Below are 27,247 nucleotides of genomic sequence, written 5' to 3'. Positions count from 1 at the left end.
GCTGGAGTGCAGTGATGCAATCATGGCTCACTGCAGCCTCAACCTCCTGGGTTCAAGTATTCCTCCCACCTCAGCTTCCCAAGTAGCTAAGAATACAGGCACACACCACCACACCCTGGCTAGTTTTTTATTTTTTTGTAGAGACAGGGTCTCACTATTTTGCCAGGGTGGGTCTCAAACTCCTGGACTCAAGCAATCCTCCAGCCAAGGTAATGAGATTATAGGCGTGAGCCACCATTCCTGACAAGATGAAGTTTTCTTAGCCCCATTTTGTAAATTATACAACTAAGGCTCACAGTGATTAGTCCAAGTTCTCCCAGCTAAGGTGGGGAGTCCGAATTCATACTGGGCCTTGCTGTGTTGCCCAGGCTGAAGTGCACTGGCTTGAACACAACTCACTGCAGCCTTGACCTTCGAAGCTCAAGCAATCTTCCTGCCTCAGCCTTCTGAGTAGATGGGACTACAGGCATGCACCACCACAGGCAACTAATTTTTGTATTTTTATTTTTTGCAGAGACAGGGTCCCTCTATGTTGCCCAGGCTCCTGCTGATACCTTACTCCACATTCCTAGCCTCTCAGCAGCATGTGTGCCACACTCTCCTCAGTGAGTCGCTTCCCAGAGGTACCTAGATATGCCGTGGTAGCAGTTTAGGCTGTGGCAGCAATGAACAGAGCCTGCCTGAGGACCAGCAATGGCTTCCTGTCACCTGAAGGGAAAAGGAAAGGAAATGCATGGTTGCTGAACCTGAACCTGAATTGAGAATTCTGCTCCTTTATCAGGCAGCTAGCTGGAGGATGGCCAAGGGTTTCTGGATTCAGGTGAAGAGGCCTCTAATGAGTCCTGGCACTAATGTGTGAGCCCGGGGCTGGGAGTCACTGAACCTTATAAGGCTTCCTCCCAGTCTGTAGAATGGGAATGATTAAGGGAAGACTGCTTGGGCCTGGGGTCATGGTCAGGATCACAGCAAGCAGAAGTGAGATTCTGATGTTCTTTGGATACTCACACTGGGGCAGGGAGTAGGGATGGGAAGGGGAGTACAGCATTTTTATTTCTTCCTTTACTGGGGTTATATATGACCATCCTGAGAACAAAAATAATAGATGGGCTGGGCGTGGTAGCTCACGCCTGTAATCCCAGCACTTTGGGAGGCCGAGACGGGGGGATCACCTGAGGTCAGGAGGTCGAGACCAGCCTGGCCAACATGGCGAAACCCCGTCTCTACTAAAAATACAAAAATTAGCCTGATACGGTGGCAGGTGCCTGTAGTCCCAGATACTTGGGAGGCTGAGGCAGGAGAATCACTTGAACTCGGGAGGCGGATGTTGCAGTGAGCCAAGATTGTGCCACTGCACTCTAGCCTGTGAGACCAGCCTGGGCAACATAGCAAGACAATGTCTCAAAAACAAAACAAAACAACAGTTGATATCCCCAGGAGAAAGTACTCATGGGCTTTGGACCCAAATAGATACAGGTTTTAATACTGGCTATGCCACTTATACTCTGAGAGAACTTGGGTCTCAAAGCCTCAGTTTACTCAAATATAAATTGGTAAAAACACTTATGTTCAGTGGTATGCTAGTAAATGTTTAACAACTGGCTCTCCGGAAGAAAAGCAAATCCTTTCTTTGTAGTGTTCGTTGGTTTCCATCCATCATATAAATATTCTCACCATGCACCATGGCAGCTTTTATTTTTTTTCCTTGAGATGGGGGTCTCACCCTGTTGCCCAGGCTAGTCTTGAACTCCTGATCTCAAGTGATCCTCCCACCTCAACCTCCTGAGTAGCTGGAATTACAGGTGCGTGCCACAGCACCCAACTCACCATTGCAGATTTTAAGTTACCAACATGAAGTCAACCAGGTCATAAAATTCCTGAAAATTCAACATTCAGCTCTCAATATCCAAGATGGTTTGAGCTAAGTCCAGCACACCACTGCTTCTGTTTAGAGTTTAAATGAAACCGTGCATCTAAGTGCCTTGTCTAGGAGGCTGAGGAAGGCGACTGAAGAGTGACAGATTTGAGTAGCTCTGTCCCATGAGTGTCCTCCACCTCCAGATAGCTATGGGCATGGACCCAGCTTGGCCCTAGAAAGCTCCATTATCTCTTCTAAATTACTCTTAGCCTCTCCACATCCTGAAGTTGTCATTTCCAAGGGCCACATGTTGTGAGTAAAGACCCTGCTTTATCTCCTTTCACCCCAAGACTAGACGCATTGACTGCCTTTCTAGTAGTCAGTGGAGAAACTACCTTTAAACTACTAAGCTGGCCGGGCATGATGGCTGATGCCTGTAATCCCAACACTTTGGGAGGCCAAGGTAGAGTTCGAGACCAGACTGGCCAACATGGTGAAACCCCGTCTCTACTAAAAATTTAAAAAAATTAGCCAGGCGTGGTGGCACGCACCTATAGGCCCAGCTACTCGGGAGGCTAAGGCAGGAGAATCACTTGAACCCGGGAAGTGGAGGTTGCACTGAGCCGAGATTGAGCCAGAGTGAGACTCCGTCTCAAAAAACAAACCAAACAAACAAACAAAACCACTAAAACCACTAAGCTTTTCTTTCTTTCTTTTTTTTTTTTTTTGTTGAGACAGCATTTCTCTTTGTCACCCAGGCTGGAGTGCAGTGGCACCATCAGGGCTTACTGCTACCTCTGCCTCCCAGGCTCAAGTGATTCTCCTGCTTCAGCCTCCCCAGTAGCTGGCATTACAGGTGCCCGCCACCACGCCCAGCTAATTTTTGTATTTTTAGTAGAGATGGGGTTTCGTCATGTTGGCCAGGCTGGTCTCAAACTCCTGACCTCAGGTGATCTCCCGCCTCGGCCTCCCAAAGTGCTGGGATTACAGGCATGAGCCACCGCACCCGGCCCTAAACCACTAAGCTTTGATCCCTTCGTGGGAAAACTCCCCCAGCCACTAAGAGGAAGCTTACTCAAATTAGCTGTGGGAAGAGGAGAGAGAAGAAAGAGGTGAAAGGCATTAAAATCCATGTGCCAGCCTTCGTGCTGGGTGCCATACAGTGTTACCTCACTTAATTTTCACAGTATCCTCATTTTCAGATCAAACTGAGAGGCGGAGAGTTTAAATAAATGTTCTAATGCCATACACTAGGTGAGTAGGAGATCTGGAATTGACCCAAGGTGCTTCTTTCTCTATACCTACATCTAGAGGGCTGGAGGTGGGGGGAAGAAGAAGAGAGAAAGGAAAAAATGATTTTGCAATAGATTTTTTTCCAACAAAACCTGTGACAATATATTCAATCCATAAGAATATATCTTGGGAGTATTTCTGAATAGGACAAAATAGTTCACAGTAAGCCAATAGTTAGTTCCTCTGGGAACAACTAAAAACCAGGTAAACTGCAAAATGATATTTATGAAAGCATCAGAGAGCTGCAGAAATTCATAAGAGAGACTGACATTACAGGGAAGGGTTCACCTTTCTGAGAGGAATGGAGATCTGCAGTTCTTTTTCCCCGGGAGCACTTTCTAGCTCTAGATAAGACTAGAGATTGATAATCTGGGTTTGTCCCACACGGAAGGCATTGCTGCCAGGCAGAGAAGCCAGCAGAGTTTCTGACACTCACACGGGGACTGGAAACACAAAATGGGATACTTGAAGGGCCCCTTTCTCTGTCTCTCTCTCTCTCTCTTTTTTTTTTTTCTAAGAGATAGGGTCTCATTCTTTCACCCCAGCTGGAGTACAGTAGCTTGAACATAGCTCAGTGCAACCTTGAAGTCCTGGGCTCAAGTGATCCTCCCACCTTAGCCTCTCGAGTGGCTGGTACCGTAGGCATGCATCACCACACCTGGCTAATTATTTTTACTTTTTGTAGAGACAGGGTTTTGCTTTGTTGCCCAGGCTGGTCTCAAACTCCTGGGTTCAAGCAATCCTCTCACCTCAGCCTTCCAAAGTGCTGGGACTATCAGCTGGTGCCACCACACCCAGCTAATTAAAAAAAAAAAAAAATTTAGAGACAGAATCTCACTATGTTGCCCAGCTGGTCTTGAACTCCTGGGCTCAGGCAATCCTCCCACCTCAGCCTCCCAAAGTGCTGGGATTACAGGCATGAGCCACTAAGACCCATCAAGAGGTCTTAAATAGGTAGCCAGATTCCCTCTCCTAACATCTGCTGAAGTCTGAAGCTATGCAGGGAGGAAAACTAAAGAGATAAACTGGAAGCTGGTGTGGTGGCTCACGCCTGTAATCCCAGCACTTTGGGAGGCTGAGGCAGGTGGATCGCCTGAGGTCAGGAGTTCGAGACCAGCCTGGCCAACATGGAGAAACCCCATCTAGTAAAAATACAAAGTTAGCCGGGCATGGTGGCCCATGTCTGTAATCGCAGCTACTAGGGAGGCTGAGGCAGGAGAATCACTTGAATCTGGGAGGGGAAGGTTGTGGTGAGCTGAGATCACGCCATTGCACTCCAGCCTAGGTAACAAGAGCAAAATTCTGTCTCAAAAAAATAAAATAAAATAAAGAAACCGACACATCTCTGAAAAGCAGAGTGGAAATTCTTATGCCTGTCTTGGTGTTGAGGACACAGTCGGCCATGCCCTCAACTGTAAGCTGAGTAGAGTCACATCCTAGGAATGGACTCAAACAGAGATGAACTGAGCCTCACCAAATCTGTAATACAGCCTGGACTCATTGGAGTTCCTGATTGGATTAACCACACTTTCTGTCTTGCAGAGGACTGTGTAAACTGTCTCTGGTGGAAAATAAACATCTTATGGAGCCTCAATAGTGCTTTTGTATGTATTTTACCAGCATTCAGTCAAAAATAGCAAAGTATGTGAAAGACAAAAATATATGACTGATAAATAAAAATACATAAGATGTGGATCCACAGATGATACAGACATCAGAGTTAGAAGACAAGGACTTCTAAATAATTATCATTAATATATTCAGAAAATAGAGGAAAAGATGGACATAATATGGAGAATTTCAACAGAGAATTACAATCTAAAAAAATCAAATGGTTTTCTGATAAAAAAATCCACAAATGGACACTGAAAAATAGGGTATCTGAAATTAAGAAATCAATGGATACGGCTGGGCTCTGTGGCTCATGCCTGTAATCCCAGCACTTTGGGAGGCCGAGGTGGGCTGATCACCTGAGGTCAGGAGTTCAAGACCAGCCTGGCCAACATGGTGAAACCCCATCTCTACTAAAAATATAAAAACTAGCTGGGCCTGTAATCCTAGCACTTTGGGAGGCTGAGACGGGTGGATCACGAGGTCAGGAGATCGAGACCATCCTGGCTAAGACGGTGAAACCCCGTCTCTACTAAAAAATACAAAAAACTAGTCGGGCGAGGTGGCGGGCGCCTGTAGTCCGAGCTACTCGGGAGGCTGAGGCAGGAGAATGGCGTGAACCTGGGAGGCGGAGCTTGCAGTGAGCTGAGATCCGGCCACTGTACTCCAGCCTGGGCGACAGAGCAAGACTCTGTCTCAAAAAAAAAAAAAAAAAAAAAAAAAAAAAAACACTAGCTGGGAGTGGTGGTGGGCGCCTCTATAATCCCAGCTAGTCAGGACGTTGAGGCACTAGAATCGCTTGAACCCAGGAGGCAGAGGTTGCAGTGAGTTGAGATTGTGCCACTGCACTCCAGCCTGAGAGAAAGAGCGAAACTCAGTCACAAAAAAGAAAGAAAGAAAGAAAGAAAGAAAGAAAGAAAGAAAGAAAGAAAGAAAGAAAGAAAGAAAGAAAGAAAAAGAAAGAAAGAAAGAAATGGATGAGTTCAACAGGTTGGCTATAGCAGAAGACAGCATAAAATGTACTAGAATATGGATCAATATTTCTTTTGGGAAGGAATAAAGTAATTGGAGAAGAATATGCCAAACACATCTCAACCCCCCACACAGCCTCATCTTCTCTCTGCCCTGTAATTTGCGTGATTTTTTTTTTTTAAGAAATAGTTGCGGCCGGGCGCGGTGGCTCAAGCCTGTAATCCCAGCACTTTGGGAGGCCGAGACGGGCGGATCACGAGGTCAGGAGATCGAGACCATCCCGGCTAACACGGTGAAACCCCGTCTCTACTAAAAAATACAAAAAAGCTAGCCGGGCGAGGTGGCGGGCGCCTGTAGTCCCAGCTACTCGGGAGGCTGAGGCAGGAGAATGGCGTAAACCCGGGAGGCGGAGCTTGCAGTGAGCTGAGATCCGGCCACTGCACTCCAGCCTGGGTGACAGAGCAAGACTCCGTCTCAAAAAAAAAAAAAAAAAAAAAAAAGAAATAGTTGCAACAGCTATTGTTGTTGCTGTTGTTATGTTTATGTTGAAATAATTTTAGGTTTACAAAAGAGTTGTAAAGATAGTAGACAGAGTGCCTGTAACACTTTACCCAATTTCTCCCAGGTGATAAATTTTAAAAAATAAGTATTGTACTTTTTTTTTTGAAAAGGAGTTTTGCTCTTGTTGCCCAGGCTGGAGTGCAATGGCACGATCTCGGCTCACTGCAACCTTCACCTCCTAGGTTCAAGCAATTCTCCTGCCTCAGCCTTTCTACTTGCTGAGATTACAGGCACCTGCCACCATGCCCAGATAATTTTTTGTATTTTTAGTAGAGATGCGGTTTCACTATGTTGGCCAGGCTGGTCTCAAATTCTGACCTCAGGTGATCCACCCACCTCAGCCTCCCAAAGTGCTGGAATTACAAGTGTGAGCTACTGCGGCCAGCTCAAGTATTGTATTGGGGCAAGTCAAATGATTCTGGGTTTTTATTTTCTTATATGTGAAAATTTTTATTTCTCATACGTGATCCAATTTTAAAATTGGATCATATTCTGTAAGATCCCTTCCAACTCTAACATTCTATGAATCTAAATCTTAGATATGTTCTCGTGGTCCCCCAAAAGGTGATGATTAATAGATTTTGTGTATTGAGCTATTACTATGTGTCCATCACTACGTATAACTGTCACTTAATACTCACAAAGCTGGAACTGTGAGATGGGTTCTATTATGATGTCCATTTTACAGATGAAGAAACTGTGCTGCACAGAAGTTATGTGACTTGCTGAAAGTTCCATAGCTTGCTTTCTTTTTTTCTTTTTTTTTTTTTTTTGAGACGGAGTCTCGCTCTGTCGCCCAGGCTGGAGTGCACTGGCCGGATCTCAGCTCACTGCAAGCTCCGCCTCCCGGGTTTACGCCATTCTCCTGCCTCAGCCTCCCGAGTAGCTGGGACTACAGGCGCCCGCCATCTCGCCTGGCTAAGTTTTTGTATTTTTTTTAGTAGAGACGGGGTTTCACCGTGTCAGCCAGGATGGTCTCGATCTCCTGACCTCGTGATCCGCCCGTCTCGGCCTCCCAAAGTCCTGGGATTACAGGCTTGAGCCACCGCGCCCGGCCCTTTTTTTTTTTTTGAGATGGAGTCTTGCTCTGTCACCCAGGCTAGAGTGCAGTGGCGCAATCTCGGCTCCCTGCAACCTCTGCCTCCTGGATTCAAGCAATTCTCCTGCCTTATCCTCCCAAGTAGCTGGGATTACAGGAACCTGCCACCACACCCAGCTAATTTTTGTATTTTTGGTAGAGACAGGGTTTCACCATCTTGGCCAGGTTGGTTGAACTCCTGACCTCGTGATTCGCCTGCCTCAGCCTCCCAAAGTGCTGGGATTACTGGCGTGAGCTACCACGCCAGGCCAGTTTTACAGCTTTCTATACTGCAGACAAGGAAGTGGATTAACTCTGTCTCTCAATTTTGATGAGTATCTGGGGAAGGTAAGGAAAGAGATTAAAGAAAGGAAAGAAGAGGAGGAACTGGGGTAGTCACAGTGTGGGAGGAGGGACCCTTATTTTAGAGTAGCAGCTTTATTTAAAGCTCCAAATCTGCCACATCTTAGCTTTGTGACTTCAGGCAATTCACTTAAATTCTCTAAACTTCAGTTTCTACATTGCCCAAATGGAAAAAATCCTATAATAATAGCTAGCACACATAGTGTCTACTATGTGCCTGGCATTGTTCTAAGCCTCTTATTCATTCATTGCACAAATATTTATTGCAAACCTCCCTGTGTCAGACAGTGTCCTAAAAAACAAAGATCCCTCTTTACTATGGCTTTTGCTCTAATTTGGGGAGACAGACAATAAACAGATTAAAAAACTATTAACCTTATAAAAACTGTACTATTGGCTGGGCACGGCAGCTCACGCCTGTAATCCCAGCACTTTGGGAGGCCGAGGCGGGTGGATCACATGAGGTCAGGAGTTTGAGACCAGCCTGGCCAACATGGTGAAACTCCATCTCTACTAAAAATATAAAATCAGCAAGGCGTGGTGGTGAGCACCTGTAATCCCAGCTACTCCAGAGGCTGAGGCAGGAGAATTGCTTGAACCCAGGAGATGGAGGTTGCAGTGAGCCGACACGGTGCCACTGCACTCCAGCCTGGGAAACAGAGTGAGACTCCGTCTCAAAACATAAAAAACAAAAACAAAACCAAAAAAAAACCCAGTACTATGAGTATCTCCATTTTATGTATTTACTTATTTATTTTTTTGAGACAGAGTCTCACTCTGTCACCCAGGCTGGAGTGCAGTGGCACAATCTCAGCTCACTGCAACCTCTGCCTCCTGGGTTCAATCGATTCTCTTGCCTCAGCCTCCCAAGTTGCTGGGATTACAGGCGCATACCAGCATGCCCAGCTAATTTTTTGTATTAGAGACAAGGTTTCACCATGTTGGCCAGGCTGGTCTTGAACTCCTGACTTCAGCTGATCTGCCTGCCTTGGCCTCCTAAATTGTTGGGATTGCAGACATAGGCCACCGTGCCCAGCCAGTACCTCCATTTTGAAAATGAGAAAACTGGGCCGGGCACAGTGGCTCATGCCTGTAATCCCAGCACTCTGGGAGGCCGAGGCAGGTAGATCACGAGGTCAGGAGTTTGAGACCAGCCTGGAGAAGATGGTGAAACTCCATCTTCACCAAAAATACAAAAATTAGGCAGGCACAGTGGCGGGCACCTGTAATCCCAGCTACTTGGGAGGCTGAGGCAGCAGGCCCGCTTGAGGTCAAAAGTTCAAGACCAGCTTGGACAATGTAGTGAGACTCCATCTCTACAAAAATAATTACTGGCCGGGCGTGGTGGCTCATACCTGTAATCCCAACACTTTGGGAGGCTGAGGCGGGTGGATCACGAGGTCAAGAGATCGAGACCATCCTGGCCAATATGGTGAAACCCCTGTCTCTACTAAAAATACAAAAAAAATTAGCTGGGTGTGGTGGTGTGCGCCTGTAGTCCTAGCTACTCAGGAGGCTGAGGTGGGAGAATTGTTTGAACCTGGGAGGCGGAGGTTTCAGTGAGCCGAGATTGCATCACTGCACTCCAGCCCCGCGAAAGAGCAAGACTCCGTCTCAAAAAAAAAAAAATTATTAGGCCAGGCGCTGTGGCTCACGGCTATAATCCCAGCACTTTGGGAGGCTGAGGCAGGCGGATCACGAGGTCAGGAGGTTGAGACCATGCTGGCTAACACGGTGAAACCCCGTCTTTACTAAAAATACAAAAAATTAGCCGGGCATGGTGGCAGGCGCCTGTAGTCCCAGCTACTTGGGAGGCTGAGGCAGGAGAATTGCGTGAACCCAGGAGGCAGAGATTGCAATGAGCAGAGATCACACCACTGCACTCCAGCCTGGGGAACAAAGTGAGACTCCGTCTCAAAAAAAAAAAAAACTATTACTAATGAATTTTTTTAAAACAGGCTAAAGGATTTGCTCAAAGTCCCACAGCCAGCAGGCAACAAAAACAGATGCAAAGTCAGGCAGGTTCGGCTCCAGAAGCCACACACTGGACCTCCAGGCAATTCTGCCTTCCAGTAACTCCCTCACAAGGTTCTCATGAGCATCAAATGAGAGAAAGTGTATCAAAGCACTTTGTAAGCCACAAAGCACTGTACACAAATTGGAGCTGATAATGTGGCTGGACAGGACCTGCTGAGACAGTGACAGTGAGGAAAGCCACCCTCAGTCTCCCACCCTCACCAACAAACCTGGCGTCCCTCTCTCTGCTGCCCCCCAACTCTGAGGTTACCCAGGATGCTCCTGATGTGAGTGTTGGGGGCTGGGAGAAGTGCAAAATAATGCATTCAGTTCCTTTCCTGGTGGCTCAGACACCTCTCAGAGACAGCCTGGAATGCTAACTCGCTCTTCAGCTGTATTTTTATTTTGAGTTCATCATCTGGTAGGGAAGAGAAGCCTCATAGGCAGAATGGTGACTAAGGCTGGTGATTCACACGCCCTGCCGGCCTCCTGTGTGCAGCAGCATCCCTCAGTGGGGAGACTGTAGAACGTGTCCCTGCCCGCCTGCACTGGGGACGAGGGCTGGGAGCTGGGGAAGCTAGGACTTCCCTTCAGACAGAGCAGATGGTTGCCGCTTAATGAAGGTGCGCTACAGTCACACACAGCAACCCCCCGACACACACACATACACATGCACGCATGCAAGAAACAGACTCCTGCCTCGAAAAGGGCCTTTTCAGGCCCTTAGAAGAGGGCACTTGTTAGTTACTTGTTGACTGAATCAGTGGATAGATGGAAGGGTAATTAGCAGCTCATATTTGCACAGCACTTTCCAGTTTACAAAGCATTGTCACGTATATGAGCTCATGTAATCCTCCTAACAGAATGGTGAGGTGAGTGTCACCACTATCCCAATTACATAGATGATAAAACTGAAGTTCAGAGAACTGATGTCAATTGTTCACAGCGGATCCAGGCATTTACTGAATGAATGAATGAGGTGGTGAACCAGGATCTGAAATCACATTGCCTTCTCCAAATTCCACACTCTCTACCGTGGCTGCTGCTGCTGTCTTCATGAAGAGTTAAACAGAGTCTCCTCTCAGAAACTGATGTTGGAGGTAGTTGTAAGTACAAGACTGTACAGAAATCACTCCCAGAGCCCCAACATCACCTTCTTTCCATGGACAGAGTGACCTGTTCTGCTCCAAGCCTGCCAAGCCCTTCCTCTCACAATTATCCCAGCCCACTTGTAACATATCTCCTTACAAGCCCATGCCCCTTCTACTGTGAGCCCCAGGAGGAGCACTGGGCCTTATTCATCTGTGTCCCCAGTGTCTGGCATCACCCAGGTCCTGAATGAATGAATGAGGTATGTGGCAGATTATCTTTTCCTATGTTCTCCAAAACAAGGAAACAGCAATAGCCTGACCCCCAAGATTCTGCCCAGTGTCTTGGTATCAAGGGAATGTACTGGGCCAGTTTTGAAAATCCATAGTCTCTCCCTCTCTCCTTGTCTCTCTCTCTCTCTCTCGGAAGGCTTGCCAACGCTCAGGAGGAGGCTAAATATCAACAGGGTTATCCCAGCCCCCAGAGAGCAAAAGGGGACAAGCACATCTCAGCTGCTCTGCCCCAGGCAGCCCCAAAGAGGAGCTAAATTTTCTTTCTCCCTCTAAAGGGCCTACATAGCAATGCTTCCACCCCCATCTTGGCTCTCCCACACCCCGCTTTTCTGCCTCCCTGCAGACAGCCCGCTCTGCCACACTCCCACCCAGCCCTCTGCTATCAGAGCTCTGAACACCCAAAAAGGAAAAACGATTTGTGCTGAGCGTGAAGACAGAGCCAGGGAGGAAGGGAAGGGCTGCTCGCTGCCAGCTGACGTTCTGCAGACTGAGCTGCCTGTGTCTGTGCCAAGGGTGTGGCCACCGGCGAATTCTGAGAGAGATGGGGGAAGGGGTTAGAGGAAAATGTACTGATTTCCACAGCACATCTTGAGTCCTATCTTAAACTGTACTGAATTGGCTGTCCCATGAGAGGGAATGAGATCAAAGGCCTATAGATGATAGAGAACTACCAGTCATACATTCACTCAACAAACATTTACCAGGCACACTACGTGCCAGGCAAAACAGGCAGCACAAGGAATGCAGATGTGAAAGACAGCATACCTGTCCTGGAATATTTCACATTTGAGTGGGGGAGACAGACAAGGAAACAGGCAACTGTAATACAGTGTAATCAGTACTAAGGAAGAGACAAGCACTGGACACAGTGAGAGGCCAGAAGAGGGGGAGCTCACTCATACTCAGGAGCAGAGGGGCAGTCAGAGAGTCTGCCTGGAGGAGGTGACATCCAACACACTGAATCATGAGGAATAAGGAGGAATTAGATTGGTATAAATGGGAGGAAAGGCATTCATAGGCAGCAGGAGTCGCCTGTGCAAAGGCATGGGGATGAAAGTACATAGGCCAGCAAGTACTGGGATTTGGTGCAGCAAAGTGAGGGGTTAAGAGGAGGAGTGGTTAGAGTTTGAAGGCTCTTGTTGGAGAAGATAAGGATTTTGGATGTTATTTTAAAACCAGCTAGAGTATCATCAAAAGGCTTGGAGGGTGTGTGACTGATCAGATTTGCATTTTGGAAAAATGAGTCTGGCAACTAAGTGAAGAATGGATTTCCAGAATATGAGATAGGGGAGAAGGGGAGCAAAAGGAAGCTAGGGAAGTAGCCCAGTGAGAAATGGCAAGGATGTGAATTTAGGGCAGCTCCCATGGGAAGGAAAAGGAAAACGCAAATCTGCAAAGCATTTAGGAAGTAGAATTACTGGACATGGTGACCAGCATGGGGGGCACAGGCAGGGAAAAGGAGCTGATGCCCATGTTCTGACTTGCATGTTGAGTGGGTCAGGTGAGAGTGCCATGAGTAGAGATGGGGAATCTGGGCAGAGGAGAAGTTTGGTGGGAAAACAGATGAGTCCTGTGTGGAATCCCTTGAGTTGGAGGTACCTGCGGATATCTAGGGAGAGTCAGCAGCGGGGTAAAGGAAAGGTGTGGGACAAGAGGAGAGCTGGACCGGAGAGTCAAAGTAGCTTCTGTGGTTAAAAGCATGGGTGTGGAGGAGATCACCCAAGAAAAATGTGCACATCAAGAGTGTATGAACTACATCTTCCTGTCCCTAGGCATGATGGGCTGAGATAATACAAGTGAAAGTGCTTAGCCTGATATATGGGTCAGGATGGATGCTCAATAAATTTTAGTTGAGTGAGTAGTAGGTCAACAATCATGAATAGGCTGGGTGCGTTGGCTCATGCCTGTAATATCAGACCTTGGGAGACCAAGGCAGTAGGATCACTTGAGCTCAGGAGCTCAAGACTAGCCTGAGCAACATAGCAAGACCTCATCTCTACTAAAAAAAATTCTTTTATTTTTATTTATTTATTTATTTATTTATTTATTGAGATGGAGTCTCGCTGTGTCGCCCAGGCTGGAGTCCAGTGGCACGATCTCTGCTCACTGCAAGCTCCGCCTCCCAGGTTCACGCCATTCTCCTGCCTCAGCCTCCCCAGTAGCTGGGACTACAGGCGCACACCGCCACACCTGGCTAATTTTTGTATTTTTAGTAGAGACGGGGTTTCACTGTGTTAGCCAGGATGGTCTTGATCTCCTGACCTTGTGAAGTGCCTGCCTCGGCCTCCCAGAGTGCTGGGATTACAGGCATGAGCCACTGCACCTGGTCAAAAAAAATTCTTTTAAATAGCTGGGTATGGTGGCATACACTTGTAGTCCCAGCTATTCAGGTGGCTGAGGTGAGAGGATCACTTGAGCCTGGGAGATTGAGGCTACAGTGAGCTATAATCACACCACCGCACTCCTGAATAGGCGACATAATGAGACCCTGTCTCAAAATTAAAATTTTTAAAAATCATGAATAATCATTTAGTCTAATGTTTTGCTTCCAAATATAATTGGGAAGTCCTTCCAATGTGTGTCTTGAATCCTCCTTTCATGATTCCTGCCTTTCCAGTTCTCGAGTCCTGATTGCCTTGCTTGCTATGTGCACCAGTGGCTTACTCTCTGCCCCTGCCTCCTACACTCTCCACTGTCAGATATTTTCAAGCTGTTTTATTTTCAGGCAGTCTTCGTCATTGCCATCAGCTGCCTATTTGAGGTATTTTCATCAAATATTGTATTTGTGTAGCTAAATCATAACTTTCTGTGGAGGAAAGCAATGGCACAAATAATCCAAAAATGACACATTTAAGTGACTTCTAATTGGCTTGGGAAGTTGTTTTGGTCCTTGCATCTGAACGTAGGTGCGTTAGATATTCCAAAAATCAAATTCAGGGAAAATGGCCATAGTAGGGGGGAATGATGCAAGAAGAACTTACCTAGAAACTTCCTAATTATTTCATTCCACTCCTTCAACAAGGCACCAAGCCTTCCATGCATCCATCATTTTCTCTACCCATCCATTCCATCTATCCATTCTGCAGTCCATCCATTCATCTATCCATCCATCTCTTCATCCACCCATCCTCCAAATCCATCCATCTGTCCACCTATCCATCCATCCACCTATCGAAAAATATCTTTGAGTGCCTACTCTATGCCAGACTACTCTATGCACTAGGTGCTGAGGGATACGAAAACAAACGGGACTTGGAACCAAGAAACTTCCAGTCTGAATGGAAAGACCCAAGATTAAAAATAACTCTACTTGATAAGTCCTCTAAAAGAAGAATTAGAAGAGAGAACACATTCTTTCTAGAGGAACCAAGGAAGGCTTCATAAAAGGGGATCTTGAAGGAGAAGAGAGATTTGGCAATGGACACTTTTACGTCTCACAGAGATACAGGGCAGAGGAGCAATATTTACCACCCCAATGCAGGTCACTCCTGGCATGATAATCTGTCTATGGAACTTCAAACTACCACTTCTCTTATGGGGTCAGTGTCTTCATCAATAGATCAAAGGGATTGTATCAGCAGTTTTCAAACCATGCTCTGTTGAACCTAGGGCAACCAACTGTCCTGGTTTGCCCAGGTTCCAGATATTTCTCAGGATGCAGGACTTTCAGCACTAAAACTAGACAAATTGAGCTAGTTGGGACTGGTACACTGCACTGGCCACTCAGAAAAAATATAAATAAATAAAGCCAGACAAACTGGGATGAGTTGGTCAATCTAACTGAACCTTACAGCTATCATAGGGAGGCCACCAAGGCAGGGGGTAGGAGGGGCAGGACTTAGAGAGGAGGCCAGTCCAAAGGGGCTCAGAGCTCCCAGTTCCACTTTTACTGGATCAGTTGTGTCTTGTTTTACACCTTGAGCTTCTAGGTTAGATTTTTGTTTGTTTGTTTGTTTTGAGATGGAATCTCACTCTGTTGCCTAGCCTGGAGTGCAGTGGCACAATCTCGGCTCACTGCAACCTCCATCTCCCAAATTCAAGTGATACTCCTGCCTCAGTCTCCCAAGTAGCTGAGATCACACCTGGCTAACTTTTTTGTATTTTTAGTAGAGATGGAGTTTCACCATGTTGGCCATGCTGGTCTCCCACTCCTGGCCTCAAGTGATCTGCCCACCTTGGCCTCCCAAAGTGCTGGCATTATAGGCATGAGCCATCACACCTGGCCCCTGTTACTTTTTTTTTTTTTTTTTTGAGATGGAGTTTTGCTCTTGTTGCCCAGGCTGGAGTGCAATGGTGCGATCTTGGCTCACTGCAACTTCCACCTCCCAGGTTCAAGCAATTCTCCTGCCTCAGCCTCCTGAGTAGCTGGGATTACAGGCATGCACCACCACGCCCAACTAATTTTGTATTTTTAGTAGAGACGGGGTTTCTCCATGTTGGTCATGCTGGTCTCGAACTCCTGACCTCAGGTGATCCGCCTGCCTCGGCCTCTCAAAGTGCTGGAATTACAGGTGTGAGCCACTGCCCTGGCCCTGTTACTTTTTAAAATAATATGAAAGCCATTGGACTAAACATTCCCTAGTGTCCCAATAGTGGTTTTGTCTGTTTGTTTGAGACAGAGTCTCGCTCTGTCGCCCAGGCTGGAATTCAGTGGCATGATCTTGGCTCACTGCAACCTCTGTCTCCTGGGTTCAAGTGATTCTTCTGATTAAAATGGTATGTCAGGCCAGGCACAATGGCTCACGCCTATAATCCCAGCACTTTGGGAGGCCAGGGTGGGTGGATCACCTGAGTCAGTAGTTCGAGACCAGCTTGGCCAACATGGCAGAACCCTGTCTCTCCTAAAAATACAAAAAGTAGCCAGGAGTGGAGATGCGCTCCTGTACTCCCAGCTCCTCGGGAGGCTGAGGCAGAGGAATCGCTTGAACCCAGGAGGCAGAGGTTGCAGTGAACTGAGATGGTGTCACTGCACTCCAGCCTGGGTGACAGAGCGAGAATCTGTCTCAAAAAAAAAAAAAAAAAAAAGTATGTCAGGGGCTGGGCATGATGACTCATGCCTCTAACCCCAGCGTTTTGGGAGGCCAAGACAGGAGGATCACTGGAGGCCCGAAGTTCAAGACCAGCCTGGGTAATATAGCAAGATCCCATCTCTACAAAAAATTGATTTAAAAATTAGCCAGGCGTTGTGGTACATGCTTATAGTCCTAGCTACTCAGGAGGCTGAGGTGGGAGGATAGCTTGAGCCCAAGAGGTTAAGGCTGCAGTGAGCTATGATCACACCCCAGCACACAGCCTGGGTGACAGAACAAGACTCTGTCTCTAAAAAAAAAAATCCTATGTCAGTGGAGAGCTGATTGCCTTATTTCTCTCTCTCTTTTCCATCATTCTGATTTCCATTTTTTTTTTCCTTTATCTGGCAAGAGGGAGAAAGGACTATAAGATAGAAATAAACATTTTAGCCCAAAAGTCTTCCTATCTATAGAATTTTCAGGAGCTCTAAAATAAATAAGAAAGTACTAAACATGAAACGTGGTCAAGTTTTAAAATCCATAGCGTCCAGACCAACCTGCAGGAAGGCAGCCTTCATTTTATACCTTTCTCACTCTCCACTTGTTCTAAAATTATATCACTGACTGTAAGTGGGGGGACAATTTTTTTTTTTTTTAGATGGAGACTCGCTCTGTCGCCCAGGCTGGAGTGCAGTGGTGTGATCTCAGCTCACTGCAAGCTCCGCCTCCTGGATTCATGCCATTCTCCTGCCTCAGCCTCCTGAGTAGCTGGGACTACAGGCGCCCGCCACCACACCCGGCTAATTTTTTGTATTTTTAGTAGAGACGGGGTTTCACTGTGTTAGCCAGGATAGTCTCGATCTCCTGACCTCATGATCCACCCGCCTCGGCCTCCCAAAGTGCTGTGATTACAGACATGAGCCACTGTGCCTGGCCAAGTTGGGGGACAATTAACTAGCCTCAAGAACCTCCTCTTGTTTCGGGATGGGGCAGAGTGCTGAGAGTGGACCAGGGGAAGGAGTTGGAAACAACATCCCAGCTCCCCCTCCCACCCTAGATCCCTTTGGCGGCTCTAATTGAGGCCTGTCACAGGGAGAGAAGGCAGCTGCAAATTGCATTCATCAACAAATTACAGCCAATTACAGCCCCAGTCCTAGCCTACTGGGGGTGACATGAGGCCAGTCAAAATCCCTTCTGATTCAGTGATGCCAAAGGTTTTGGGCTGCCAGGGTCACTTTCTGCAATCCAGACCCCGAACTTTATCCTGGGCCTGCACCCTGCCTTCCGACAATCCCTCAGGGAAGAGGGTTGGGCTCCCTCCAACCCTCAAGAAGTCTCCAGGGTGCTTCTCTCAGTCATCACTGAAGTTCATCTAGTGATCTAGGCTGAATTTCTGCTGCTATGCTGCTGCTTTGTTAAGTTATAGACATGTTGGTTTTATTCAAAAGAATACAATGCTTGAGAAACTGAAAAATATGGAATGCTTCATCAATTTGCGTATCATTCTTATGCAGGGGCCATGCTAATCCTCTCTGTATCATTCCAATTTTAGTATATGTGTTGCTGAAGCCAGTATGTGCTACTGCTGTGCTTTAAGCTGAGTTTTCTCCAGATTTGGTCCTTGGGGGAACTGATTTGCTGGCACTTCAAGGGCCTGCTGAGAACTCTGCTTGTTGGCTTTGGGCCAGCTTAACTCTGCCATCCTTCTGCCCATCCTGACAACATTGGGCCAAAGCTAGGGTGAGGTTAACATGAAACCTGTGGAGGTGTAATGGAAGTGTCACCTCCCAGAAGGGCAGGTATGTGGCTACCCATTCTTGTCCACAGCTGCTTCTTCACTCCCCTCCCTGGAGCCAGCAGCTCTGGTTTCAACAGTGTGATGGGGTGTGTGTGTGTGTGTGTGTGTGTGTGTGTGTGTGTGTGTGTGTGTTTGCATGCATGTGCATGTGCATTTAGGAGACACACCACAGGACATCCTCATTGTAGGGACAGAAAGATGGGGAGGGCATGACGCTGGACCTTCTCTGTTTAATCTCAAGTACAAAAGAGCAGCCAAATGCCCTCAAAGAATGTTCTTTTTCTCCCTCTCTTGCTTTTCTCCCCAGGACTCTGGCACTTCTACAAATAGGGCTGTGCCAGAAGAAAAGGAAGTTTCAGCAGTCAGTCCATCCACACTCCCCACCCCCTGAAACAATAATCTCTTCCTCTCTCCCAGCCCCTGTTTGAATTGGGGAGGGGGTAGGGAAAGGAGGTGTTTTTTCTGTTCCGAAGTTTCTAAGGAAGCCAGTACAGACGCACCCTTCCCCTTCCAGGGAATGTATCCTGTGATGTTTAAGTAGGAGGCAAGCCTTGAGAATGAATTTCTCTTGAACTGTCCTTTCTCCACCACAGGAGGTGGGATGGGTACACGCAGTAAAGGAGAAAGAGCAAGAGAAGGGGTTAGGGTCAGATGTCCCCAAGGATATTAAAGCTTTCTGCCTAGGAGAACAGTGGAACTCAGATGACCCATAGGCAAGGAAAGAGGTCAAGGGATGACTCAGTAGCCCCAGCCTCCTGGAGGCTCTTGAAAATACTCAGTTTCAACCTGATAAACCTTCTCAAGACAGACAAGGCAGGATCCGAGGTAGGAATCCTGGGAAACATAGTGAGACCCCGTCCCTACAAAAAATAATTACTTGGGCATGGTGGTGTGTACCTGTGGTCCCAGCTGCTAGAGAGTCTGAGGTGGGAGGATCGCTTGAGCCCAAGAGTTCGAGGCTGCAGTGAGCCGTGACCAGGCCACTGCACTCCAGCCTGGACAACAGAGAGAGACGCTGTCTCAAAAAAAAAAAAAAAAAAAAAAAAAGGAGAAGAAGAAGACAAAGAAACAGAGAGAAATAAGGCGGGACAAGGTCAGATAAGGATTGAGGCCAGGCCGAGAGTGAGAGCAGAAAGAGGACTGGGTTGCCAAGTGTGGATAACAATCAGGGCTGTGCTTGCCCGGGTCAGCTCGAGCTTCTCTTCTCAGGCTACTCCCTGAGTGGATGCCTTGGCGCTCCACCCAGATTCCCGGTGCTGACTGTGAGTTTTGGCTGCCAATGGCTCTCCATCTCTGGACTTGCCCTTGGCCTAGAGGGCAGCCAATTAGTTGACTGACAGGGGCATAAAAGACCAGCCTCCCTGACTCAGGTGGGATCCTTTCTGTCATGCAGTTGTCCACCCAGAGCTTCCCACAGGATCAAGCCAAAACCAGACTCAGCTGTGAAGCACATCCTTGCTTCCCCACTCCCTGCCCCACCCTGCTTTCCTTCCTGCCTTCTCCTAAGAGCTTGCCCACAATAAACCGTGTGCCTCCCGCAAATCCCCATCTCAGTCTCCACATCAAGGGAACCAGATCTAAGATACTTCTTTGGGTGCAAATTGCACCTTAGCTCCAGTGCCTAGGATGCTGTGTCAGCCCCTAATCAGCCTTGTAATCCCAGCACTTTGGGAGGCCGAGGTGGGTGGATCATCTGAGGTCAGTAGCTTGAGACCAGCCTGTCCAACATGGTGAAACCCCGACTCTACTAAAAATACAAAAATTAGCCGGGCCTGGTGGTGTGAGCCTGTAATCCCAGCTGCTCAGGAGACTGAGGCAGGAGAATCACTTGAATTCGGGAGACAGAGGTTATAGTGAGCCCGGATTGTACCACTACACTCCAGCCTGGGTGACAGAGCAAGACTGTCTCAAAAAAAAAAAAAGAATATTCCAGTCTCTCACTATGAAACTGCAGTAAATAATGCTAAATACTATTCATATTATATGTGATTAATTGAAAGAAGGAGTGATTGGTTGAATTAATGCTCTGGATGGGAGATAAATAGGTGGGGGAATTTATTGCAGGACTGCCCCCCCATATACACACACACATTAACCAGATGTCCATGGCTCATCCCAGTACATCCTGTCTACATATAGGCCACCTGCTTATGTCTGTGCAAAGTCAGGGACAGATAATCCAGTTTGTGGATTATCCAGACCCCCAGCTGGCACGTTCCTCCTCAATATTGCCTCCCTGAACCCTCCCTGTGCTCCAGCACCTTCCCGGGGGTAGAGGGTGGGCAGAGACAGGCAGCAGGGGAGGGGAGGATGATGAAACCTCAGTCTGTCAACACCATTGCTGCTGCCTCAGCAGTCTGATGAAAGATTAGAAACTATTGGGTAAAATCATGTTAGGAATTTTCTGTGGATTCCAGGTATCTGGGCTCATCATCAAGCAGACAATTAAGAGCTGTTTTTGTGGTGAAAACACCTTGAACAAGGCCAGGAAAATTACCTGCTAAGCAACCAGGTTTGGATCACTGAGAATCATAGTATGATAAGATACCGTCTTAAAATGATTTAAGATATGCAAAGTCCTCTCCTATTCTGAAAGCTTTCCAGGAAAAGAAGTGTGTGGATCTTTCAGGTTTTTCAGTCCTTCCTATCAAGAAGGACATCCTGTAATTTACCTTCCTTCCATACTGTTGCAGTTCTGGTCTGTTTCTCTCTCTCTCTTTTTTTTTTTTTTTTTTTTTTAGACAGGGTCTCACTCTGTCACTGAAGCTGCAGTGCAGTTGCAGTGGTTTGAACACAACGACTGCAGCCTCAACCTCCTGGGCTCAAGCAATCCTCTCTCCTTAGCCTCCTGAGTAGCTGGGACCACAGGTGCCACCATGCACGGCTAATTTTTCTTTTTGTAAAGACAGGGTCTTCTTTAGTTGCCCAGGCTGATCTTGAACTCTGAGTTCAAGCAATCCTCCCGTCTCAGCCTCCCAAAGTGCTGGGATTACAGATGTGAACCACTGTACCCGGCCCTGTTTCTCTTCTGATTTCAGACAGAAAGGAGAACAAGTGTTTCATTCTTTTACCCGTAATGCTCCTTCCCCCAAAATATGTGGATGCACTATTCCACTATGTGGAAACAGAATGTGAAGCCGGGCGCAGTGGCTCACACCTGTAGTCCCAGCACTTTGGGAGGCCAAGGTGGGTGGATCCCAAGGTCAGGAGTTCAAGACCAGCCTGGCCAACACAGTGAAACCCCATCTCTACTAAAAATACAAAAATTAGCTGGGCATGGTGGCAGGCGCCTATAATCCCAGCTGCTTGGGAGGCTGGGGCAGGAGAATTGCTTGAGCCTGGGAGGCGGAGGTTGCTGTGAGCCGAGATCATGCCACTGCACTCCAGCCTGGGCGACAGAGCAATACTCCATCTCAAAAAAAAAAAAAAAAAAAAAAAGAAAGAAACACAATGTGAGCCACATACGTAATTTTAATATTTCTGATAGCCACATTTTTAATGTTAAAAAGAAACAACTGAACCTAATTTTAATTATTTTATGTAACTCATATAAAAAGTATCACTTCAACATATGTATAATCAATATAAAAAGTATTAATAGAAATTTTACATTCTTTTTTCATATGAAGACTCTGAATCTGTTGTGTATTTTACATGTACAGCATATCTCAGTTCAGACCAGCCACACTCCCCATGTTCAATCACCATGTGTGGCTCATGGCTGCCATATTGGACACCACAGGTCTAGAGCTTGGGAGTCCCTTCCCTGACACCTGCCCTACAACCTATTCTTCTGGAGTAGGAGGTAGAGAATGTGAATCCTACATACAGTGGGAGGAGTTGAAGCACAAGAGTGGTGGACAGAGTCTGGGAGTGTCCCAGGCCAGGTAATTACAGGGAAAGGAGGAACAAAACTGTATCTATTAAACCTCAGACTCAAGCCTTTCCTCCTGAGCAGTAGGTGGAGCCAAGAAAGTGCTCCGAAGCCCACAATGCTCCAGGTCTCTCATTAATCAGAATACTTAATTCTGGCTCCAAGTTGACTTCTTTTCCTTACCTCCTCCAGGAAGCCTTCCCAGATAAATTCTCCAACCTTAACTGATAGATACCCTGTCTCTAAAAAAATAAAATAATTAGCTGGGCGTGGTGGCACATGCCAGTAGTTCCAGCTACTTGGGAGGCTGAGATGGGAGAATTGCTTGAAACTGGGAGGTGTAGGCTTCAGTGAGCCAGGATTGTATCCCTGTGCTCCAGCCTGGGTGACAGCAAAACTCTGTCTCAAAAACAAACAAACAAATAAAACAAAACAAAACAAAAAACAAAAACAGAGATGAAGAGAGAAAGACTATTAAAGAGCTTCCCATGCCCACCTCGTTCTGAGAACCATAGAAAGTGAACTAGAAAAGATCTGGTATAGCCTACTCAATTCCCTCACTTTACAGATGAGTAAACTGAGGCCAGGAGACTAGAAATGGCTTGGCCAAAGTCACAGAAGTTGATGGTCGAGCCAAGTCTGAACCTGTATGTTGCCTTGTGGGTTACTGTTTGGGGCACTGCACAGTCAGACTGGTGGCTCTGTTCCTCCCTCATCAGGCTGGGAGAGTTCCAGAGAGTGAGTAAGCAGTTCTGTCTTCTCTCTCCTTAAGGATAAGAGAGGCATCTGGAATGCAAAGCAGTGGTAATCTTCTAAAAACAAATACAATCAAAAGCACAGAACCTCATTTTCAACAAGCTTTTGAAACCCAGCTGTCCCCCCACCCTCCTCCAAGGGATTTCTCATGAGATTTAACTAATTTAATAGGAGGAGGTGGGGACTGCTAAAGAGATAAGCCCTCCCGCCTTCCCACCTCCTCACTCCACTGAGGAGGGGCGTAGACCCAGGATTTTCCCAGGAGCCTTAACGGCCCACGCAGAAGTCAAGCCCCAAACACTCCAGAGTGACCAAGATATCTGCTACTTCAGGCTTCTGCTTCCTTTTACAAGAGTCCTTGAGCTACAGCAGTTGGTGGGAGTCCCTACATGGGGGTGGGGTGTCTGTATGGGGGACATCCAGGGTTCCACTGCTGCCCAATTCATTCGGGCTGAAGTTTCCTTCTCTGCGTTCCCTTCAGAGCATACACTCTTGGTCTCAGCCTCACTTCCTCCCTAAGCCAAGTCCCAGGAATCTATTTCAGGACTTGATTCGCCCACTCTGCCTGACGTCTGTGACAAGCTGGGTGCTAGGGAGTCCTCACCATCTGCCCACCACCGCCACCAGCCAGGCAGTCCCAGGTGGCGCTCAATCCTTAGCCCTGGAAAGTGAGCCCAAGCTTACTCGCTATCGCTGCAAATCCTCTGCTGAGTTGCTGGTGATTTTATTCCTTTCCTCCCCAAAAGCAAGGGCACATTTACTGGCAGCTCTGGTGAAAAAAAAAAAAAAAACACACAACCAAAAAACATAAGGAGGCCGGGTGCAGTGGCTCATGCCTGTAATCCCAGCACTTTGGAAGGCCGAGCCGGGCAGATCACCTGAGGTTGGGAGTTTGAGATCATCCTGACCAACATGGAGAAACCCTGCCTCTACTAAAAATACAAAATTAGCCAGGCATGGTGGCGCATGCTCGTAATCCCAGGTACTCAAGAGGCTAAGGCAGGAGAATCGCTTGAATCCGAGAGGCGGAGGTTGTGGTGAACCGAGATCGTGCCATTGCACTCCAGCCTGGGCAACAAGAGCGAAACTCCATCTCAAAAAAAAAAAAAAAGAAAAAAAAAAAAAGCAAGAGCACCATAATGTCTCCCCTACCATATACACACATCTCAGCTTGAAAAAGCCTTGAAATCTGAGGATAGAGGATTAGAAAGCTGAATTAAATCTCCCTCCCACCCAAACTTCTACACAAACACATAAACTTTGGCAATATCTATGAAAACTTTAAATACATATACCCTTTGACACAACAATTGCAACTCTAGGAATATATCTTATGGGAAAGCTTCCCTAAGTGTACCAAAAAATATATATATGCAAGGAGGACCATGGCTGTGAGCAGACTGTGTATTCAACAAGCAATTTAATTAATTAATGATGGTACATTCATACAATGGAATCTCATGTGGTCATCAAAAAGAATGAGAAAAATCCAGATGGAAGCCTTCCCTTCTGAAGCCCCTCCTCATGAGGGCAAAGATGGCAGTGCTACAATGGAATAATGGCATACATGGAATAATGTCCAAGATATAAATGAGAAAAGCAAAACTGTTTGCTTTATGTCATTCCATGTACGTTCTATAGACATATCTCTTTTGTACATGCAGAGAAAAAAATTCCCAGAAGAATATATAAAAACCTGTTCACAATCGTTAGCTCTAAAGTTAAGATTATAAAGTTTCTTCGTTTTCTTTTTTCTCTTCTTTCTTTCTTTCTTTTTTTTTGGAGACAGGGCCTTACTTTGTCCCCCAGGCTAGTGTGCAGTGGCACAATCTCAGCTCACTGCATCCTCGACCTCCCAGGTTCAGGATATCCTCCTGCCTCAGCCTCCTAAGTAGCTGAAACTACAAGCATGTGCCACCATGTCTGGCTAATTTTTGTATTTTTTGTAGAGATGGGGTTTCGCTATGTGGCACAGGCCGGTCTTGAACTCCTGAGCTCAAGGGATCTACCCGCCTCAGCCTCCCAAAGTGCTAGGATTACAGGCATGAACCACCATGCCCAGTCTGTTTCTTCATTTTCTTTTCTTTTCTTTTTTTGAATGTTTCATTAAATAAGTTGTGAGATTAGGTTTCTTCATTTTCTAAATTTAAATTTCTTCCACATAGAGATCTATAAGAACTATTACTTTTCCAATGAAGGGGAGAAGATTTTTCTTTTTAAAAAGAAGGAACTGGCTGGGTGCAGTGGCTCATGCCTGTAATCCCAGCACTTTGGGAGGCCGAGGCAGGTGGATCACCTGAGGTTAGGAGTTTGAGACCACCCTGGTCACATGGTGAAACCCTGTGTCTACAAAAGTAGACACAAAAAATTAGCCAGACATGGTGGCACGTGCCTGTAATCCCAGCTACTCCAGAGTATGAGGCAGGAGAATCGCTTGAATCTGGGAGGCAGAGGTTGCAGTGAGCCGAGATCACACCACTGCACTCCAGCCTGGGTGACAGAGCGAGACTCCGTCTCAAAACAAAAACAAAAACAAAAACAAACAGAAAACTCTCAGGGTAAAGTAAAAATTAAAAAAAAAAAAAAAAAAAGGAACATGGCTGGGTGTGGTGGCTTGTATTGGTAGTCCCAGTGCTTTGGAAGGCCAAGGCAGGAGGATCGCTTGAGGTCAGGGGTTCAAGATCACCCTGGGCAAGAGGGCAAGACCACGTTTCTACAAAAATAAAAAATAAAAAGAATAGGAATATCTAACATGTTCAAAAAGTTTTTTTAAAGGAACAGCGAATACCCTCTTCTGGCTCATCCAGAGGAGGAGGTCCCATGCATCCACCCGCAAATTCACCAACAGATGGCCTTGGAAATGGAAATGAAGTGCAGCCACACTGCTCACCCTTTCCAGCCAAATGCTGGCCTAGGTCTCCCTTGCCACCCTCACTCCCTCCCTTTCCTCTACTCACTGGCCCCATTCAAAACAGGCTTGTGTTAGAGAACATGCTGTCCTGTGTGCTCCTAGCATTTGGGCAGAACTCAGCACTTCCCAGGCCCTGGTGGAGGTGTCCATCTCAAGAAAGACACGTGGTCAGGATGAAGGCAGGATGGGAACTTCTGGCCAGATTTGAGACCAGACCTCTGCTGGGCTTAGGAGATAAAGCTCTCACTCCCCAGGAAGGGGAGTGGGAGAGTGGAAAGCTGGTCCTTAATCTAATCAAGGAGAGGAAAGAGGGAGGGGGGAATCTGAGCTCTGAGATACTGTGCTCGCTCCTTGTCTCCTACCTCCTATCCTCTGCCCTGGGAGTACAAAGAGCTAGCCTGGGAGGAAGGAGCTGGGTCCACTGCTAAGTGGCTGTGTATCCGAGGGCAAGTCACTGCCCACTCTGGGCCTTAGGGACTTCTTTCCTTCCTCTGTCTTCCTTGAGCCCTTGCAGCATGGAGAGGACTGGAAAGGGCATGGGAAAGTGGGGGACCACTGCCATCTTTGCCCTCCTGATGAGCAGGTCCAGGAAGGGAAGGCTTCCATCTGGATTTTATATTCCAACCTATGCAAGAAGGGGTGGCTGGATGGGGAAGGGCAGTTCAGAAGAAAGCCTCAACTCTGGGGTTGGGCATGGTGACTCACACCTGTAATCCCAGCACTTTGGGAGGCTGAGGCAGGCAGATCACTTGAAGTCAGGAGTTCAGGACCAGGCTGACCAACGTGGTGAAACCCCATCTCTACTAAAAATACAGAAATTACCCAGGCGTGGTGGTGCATGCCTATAATCCCAGCTACTTGGGAGGCTGAGGCATGAGAATTACTCGAACCTGGGAGGTGGAGGTTGCAATGAGCCAAGATCACACTGCTGCACTCCAGCCTGGACAACAGAGCAAAAAAAAAAAAAAAAGCCTCAACTCTGGAACTCTGGGTCTACAGCAGGTTTCCTTCAACTTCACAGGCATCTAGCCTCAGCCACACCACTCCTGGCCCCCAGGGAAGATCTCCTCAGCACCCATGCCAGGGTCTCGAAGAAATCCTACTTAATAGAGAAGCCAGTACAGGGTAAGTACAACCTCACCCTCCACCCTGATCATGCCTTCATTCCTTGCCCTTGCCCTGAGTTCAAAATGCGGAATATCTGGGCAGGACTGGAGAGTGAAAGGTTCTGATTCTCTCTCCCTCTCTCATCCTGCAGACAGGAAGTAATCCCCTCCCTTCCAGCTCCCCAGTCCCTTTGATGAGCCAAGGCAGGAGGATTATTCCTAAGCTCCTGACTCTGACCCGGTCACAATTTGTGGCTTTCTACTCAGAATTCCCCAGTGTACCCCTCTCCCCACTACTCTGGCAGAGCAGTTGGCTTCTCCATCTCTCTCTGACACCAGCCCCCATCTTCCTCTAGCACCACTAGCTGGACAGTCAGGCCAGAGGGACTGGGGAAGAACCTGGGACATTCAAAGGCCTACTGTGGACCACAATCCTTGACCACCCCCAGGGCTGGGAATGGGGAAGCAGAAGATACCTGTTCTAAGCAGGTAGGGAAGGAGTGTGGTTGAAAGAGCCAGAATCAGGAGCTGACATCTTGGAGGCCCCTCTGCTAGGGATGGGGGAATACCTCTGCACCTCTTCCCCCAAATCTGGAGACCTAAGTCCACTGAGTGACAAGAAATGAAAATATATCCTTGCCGGGCGCGGTGGCTCAAGCCTG

At 47.3% G+C, this 27,247-nt stretch overlaps 1 non-coding gene across 1 annotated transcript; it reads right to left on the bottom strand.

The window, feature by feature from the left end:
* Window positions 1–17,609: 17,609 nt before the first annotated feature.
* LOC112424637 (U6 spliceosomal RNA) lies at window positions 17,610–17,713 on the bottom strand. Its single transcript, XR_003015417.1, has one exon. It is a non-coding gene; the product is annotated as a U6 spliceosomal RNA (small nuclear RNA).
* Between the last annotated feature and the right edge of the window lie 9,534 nt (window positions 17,714–27,247).

Source organism: Macaca nemestrina, chromosome 17, assembly GCF_043159975.1.
Source record: "Macaca nemestrina isolate mMacNem1 chromosome 17, mMacNem.hap1, whole genome shotgun sequence".
NCBI classification, from domain to species: domain Eukaryota; kingdom Metazoa; phylum Chordata; class Mammalia; order Primates; family Cercopithecidae; genus Macaca; species Macaca nemestrina.
The sequence above is the reverse complement of the archived record's forward strand: the minus strand, read 5'-3'. Positions and strand labels throughout refer to the sequence as shown.